The sequence below is a fragment of the Bombus affinis genome, chromosome 12, assembly GCF_024516045.1.
Source record: "Bombus affinis isolate iyBomAffi1 chromosome 12, iyBomAffi1.2, whole genome shotgun sequence".
NCBI lineage: Eukaryota > Metazoa > Arthropoda > Insecta > Hymenoptera > Apidae > Bombus > Bombus affinis.
In genome coordinates, this window is record NC_066355.1 from 1,089,991 (window position 1) to 1,095,665 (window position 5,675).

The window sequence follows — 5,675 nt, forward strand, 5'->3', positions numbered from 1 at the left end:
CGCAGCCAAGTTGAAGTTGAATCACAGTTAAAGGCCTACGTAAATAAACCTACGTATCCGTACTTGGGAGAGCAGACCGGACCTACGCCTTCGCAATTCTCCTTTACGGATTACAATATGATTGTGTGTTTCACATATATTCGTATTACACCGCAATACATATACGTAGTCAAACGGTACTGTATAATAAAATTTTGTTTTATTTTGTTGACTCCAATGTTACGTCGTCTATAGAGACATTATACATTTTTACGTTACATTATTACGTCCAAATCTTCTAGTAGAAAAATATTATAAGGAGAAAGAACATTTATGTATAAGTTCCAAATTTATTTCTATTAAACTATTAATTATTGATCTATTAGTATCATTCTGTGAGAATGTCACAACTCTCATACTCTCCATATTCTCATACTCTTGCAATTAAACATGTGACAAATGACAGTATATAAATAAATTTTTATTCTCTTCTTTTATACAAAATTTTTAAATTATTTTCTTAGATAAATGAAATGGTGTATCGGATATCACGAAACGAGCAATTCCTGTAAATTTTATTTTCAAATCGGGCCTAAGAATTTCAAAGACATGCAGCGAATCTATTATGGAAAAATTCATTTAGGGGGTTAAATACCAAATCGATTTCTACGAACTAATAATGTACTCGTAATAAAATTAATCTAAGAGTCACATTTACAACTCGAACGCAAAAGCGATTTAAGAAGCAGAAATCCGAATAATAATTTATAAACATGCAAATACATGTCTTATTTAAGCGACGATGTTCAGGAAGAATGCTATAAGCCCAGTTCTTAATAAATATTTTATTCTATAATTATATTTTATAATTGTTATTTGGAGAATAACTTATATGCAGAAGGATAAGTGTACGTAAGTCTGAATTATTTCTGAATTGTTCTCTCGTAATACTAATATACGTGTATTGCACATATTTTTACAATTTCAAATGATTAACAAGTTAAATTAGTAAGTTTTCCGGAAAGTTTTATCATCGTTATTTTTTTGAACGAAAAAATATCAATCGTTTCAATTAAAATATTCATTAACTTGCATTCGATATTTCCACCTATCTGTCCATTAATTTATCCCATTTAAATTTTTCGTTTTTTCATTAATGTCTTCCTCCACTACCTCCATAATCTGTCAAACAGTTTTAGAAAAATTTGATTCAACTAAAAAAAATTTGGTAAAGCAGCCTAGGATTCATTTCATTATTGAACAATTTATTCATCATATTTTTTAACATCAATTTTCTCATTTTTATCCAGCGATACTATACCATTTTTCCACATATAGTATAATGTTTAACGATATATACATGTATGCATGTATATAGCATAGTACTTCGTTTTAATATCTTTCCTCTTTGTGTAATTCAAATAAGGTTGTATTTGAATTTCTCTTAATTTGGAAAATGTCAGTAATATTGCTATAATGAAAATTACAAAAATTTTGATATCCATTAGTCGACGATTCATTTAGTTTGTACGTTCGAATATTACTTAGTTTTGCAACTGGTTTGCCACGCAGGATTCAAGTGTCTCTCATTACCAAAAGTGGATCGTTTCGTGTAACGAAACCTTAATCGATAGAAAATCCTACAGCACTATAATATTTACTTCCTACGATTGAAATATCGTTTGTTTAGTACGCAAAAAATTTAACTATATCGTTAAATAATGCGATATATATGATTAGAAACAGAAGATAAAAATAACTGTAAATTTACCATGTACGTGCAATTATGATTTCACTTTATTCTGAACGTAAGATCTTTTAAAGATTGCAGTAACTTTAAGATTCCAATTTGTAACGTACAAAAGTATGTTTTATAGCGTCAGAATGTATTTTACAAATATAGATACCTACAATTTTCTTTTCACAAAAGCATTAATTTTTCAAAGTAATAATTAATCTATATAGTGTGCGATTATAATAATATATACGGATATATATATAGTGACGGATGGTGTACGTTTGCCACTATTTCTATTTCTATTTCAGTATGTGTGACATAAAATTTCTTCTTTCAATTTCAAATTCTCTATTCTGAGAAAAATTTTATATCATATTCCGTTACATCATATTATATAAGATTTACTACGTGAGTTCATTCTATTGTTAGTACATTTTATTATCATTGTATAATAGTAACATATAACCTGAATGAGATTACGTCATTCTTATTCTAAGCACAGTGAGAATTCCATTGCCACGTTGAACATTGCCTTCACTTTGTCCTTGCTCGCATTTTACATTTACCTAGACCCGTGTAAATCAAGGAACCTATCACGTGTGTAGTAATTATATAATTGTATGTGTAGACACATGCCCATTTATCGTCTTCAGAATATATAACGTCTTCTAAATTGTTTCATTAACATGCAAAATATAAATATTCTATTGATAGAGTACCGATGTTTACGCAGGTATTATACACCGAGAAACGAGCAAAATATACACATTGTATGTACATGCATAATACAAGATCATGCATCATAATACAATATCAGTCATCCATAACTGGAACGTGAAATATTTTCAAGAACGTGTTATCTATACGCGGAAATGTTTCAGAAAAGAATTGAATGGTTTTAAGGAGAACGCAATTTAATGTAATCAATTTTTTTTTAATCAATCAAATACAATTTGGTTTTTAACATTATATACAAAAATCTACATATATCTCTGAGATGTAAAACGTTATAGTAAAGTAGAGTTCAGACACTTATCGTTAAAATGAAACATAATTTATTCGTTGCAATTTTTGTTACGAAGAAGAAAGTGAAAGAATATAAAATACAATGTTACAAAAATTACATACATCTATTATATCTACATGAAATCACAAAAGTAGTAGCATTATAATATCTCGTCATTCCCCTGGCGTTGAAAAAATTAAAAATTTGATAATCCAAACTATTTTAATTTTTTAAATTTCTGTTAGATATAAATTAATAGTAATTATATTGATTACGCTCGATAGGATCCAACAACGATTTGAAGATAGGTTCGAGAACGTATAAAGAATATCGAAAGGAGAGCGAGGTGGTATTTTATCTGAACTGTGCTTAAAGGTGGTCACTTTGTTGATTTCGTACCGAAGATTTTTGATGGCGAATTACGGGGTTTTTATCGAATCGCATTAGTTTGATTGGAAGGTAGGGATGACCATATTTGGTCATTCGGCGATGCACTTCGCGTTGACCTCGTGCGACATGTGTCCCTGATTCGGACGTTCCCATGTCGCACATCCGGGCACAACATATTCCCCACCCGCCGTCCTGGAGAAAGTGCACTTGTAATTTAATCTATTATAAAATATTTATTCTTCTCCTTCTTCTCCTCCTTTTACTTTTGCTTATATATATATAAGTATGGTAATACGCGATACGCGGAATCAGTCAGTAAGAATGACCATGCAAAATAACTCGTTTCTTACTGACTTTATCGAATAATATTTAAAATGAAATTTACCGTGTTTGAGAAACATGGGATATAGTTTGATTTTTTAATACTTTATATCTTTCGAGATATTAAGGTTGCCTAGTTTATCAAATGGTATTGTATATTTGTTATAACACTAATCGATCCAGCTGGACATCCTTCTACAAAAGAATATTAACCTGTTTATGCCGAAAAACCCTCATAGTTCAGCAGATATTTTAACTTCGATTTGTGAAATTTAACATATAAAAGATAAAGACAACGTAAACACAAGAATATCGCTTCACGTTTTTCCTAGTCTTTGGTACATTAAATTTGACAAATCGAAGATAAAATATCTGCTGAACTAATGGGTTTTCGATGTAAATAGGTTGATACTTTCTCATAGAGAACGTCCAGTTGAATCGGTTGATGTTATAAAAGATTCAACTCAAGATCAACTTATCTCCAGGAATGTAAGGTATTAAAAAGTCAAATTATATTTAACCGGTTGGGTCTCTGAAATAGAATAAATTTTATTTCAAACATTTTTTGATAAAATCAATATGTAACGAGTTAATTCAGCTGATTTACTGACACACTCTGTATAACGTAATATATCATTTTACAAAGATAATAACCAGTTTACATAATATGTCGGTAATATAAAATAGTAATAACTAGACTGCAAAACTCCGCATATAGTACATAAAAATACATAAATTATTGAAATCAGAGCAGTTTCTATAATTTTTAGTGGATGAAACAAATTTCTATATAGATTCTATTTCTTTAATTTTGTTCAGAAAAGTATGAAATTGCATAAAAATCCGCAGTCTAGTCATAACATAGGCAAGTTTAAATAATAATTTTTACATAGTTTGTTATCAGCTTAGTTCTGTACGATAACGATTAGTGTTTATTGTCTATGAAAATTGGCGGTTCGTTTTGTAATTATTATAATTGCAGTAAGTATAAACGTTCCGCTTATACGATCCGCTTATAGTAACGAGATAAGACTATAGTTGCACTCTACAGGTATCATATTATTATTTGCGCTTAGATTGCACGTTCCTTATAAGCACGTGCAATGCATCTGAGCCTTTAACCCTTTGAGTGCTATGGGAGCATATACGCGTCTGGCGAAAGCTATCGGTGTGGACTAAGGATACGTATATTCGTTTTCTGTAAGTGCCCGGCATGGACTAAAGACGCATGTATGAGTTTGTCAATTTTTCCGAACACCTATGCAGAAGTAATACTATTACGTTTGTGTGAGATAAATATAAATGCATTCCTTAGTAACGGCAGTAAACAAATGCCAATAATGCCTCGTTATAACAGTTGTCTATCTGTTTCGCGGATAGTCGCATCTAATTATCAAGAAGAAAATGTGTTGTTTGTGTGAAAAATAAGGGAATGCAGAAAATGCGATGTCGGATTGTGTATCGATAATTGTTTTGAAATTTTGCACACACAACTGAATTATTAACTTGTGTTATATTTACTAAATTTAGTTTTCTAGTTGATTGTTTTCTAGTTTATTACCCAGATTCTAGTTAACTGTAAATTTCAATGTTTATAATAAATAATTAAAAATAACTAAAAAAGAACGCTCTTGAATCATTTAATCTCGTGCAAAAGAACTTATTACGATTTGCGCTTTGAATAGTCAATCAACGGAGTTCAGTCTAACGAAAAAGTATTCCATCCACAGCGATCGTCAGCGCTAGACGCGCGCCGTCCGTACGGAACGCATAGGCCGCGAGTATTCAGCACTCAAAGGGTTATGATTTTTTTAAACTTCCAGTGTTTTTGGTAAAAGTTCCTAAAAGTAGGAAATATTGAGTCGCTCGTACGATTGCTAGTAACTCTCTACTTGCAAAAACTACCGGTAAATCGTTTCCCTTTTATCTGATGCGTCATTAGCATAAATCGTTTTGCGACATCAGTTTATTGTAACAGTCGTGCTGTTGTCAATTTTTCTTTTAATATATCAAAGGCTTCTTGTTCCTCGTCAGGCCATCTGAATTCCGAAGGTTTTGGATTTGGAATTCGAATAGGTTCCACAATATGTGAAAAATGTTCTATGAGTTTCCGATAATGTCAATTCCAGAAAGAAAATTATTAATTGCTTCTAATCTTGGCGGGTCTGACTTTGTACCATTTTTGGTAATTATATAGCCCAGATAAATTGTTTCTTCACGCAAGAATTGACATTTATTAGG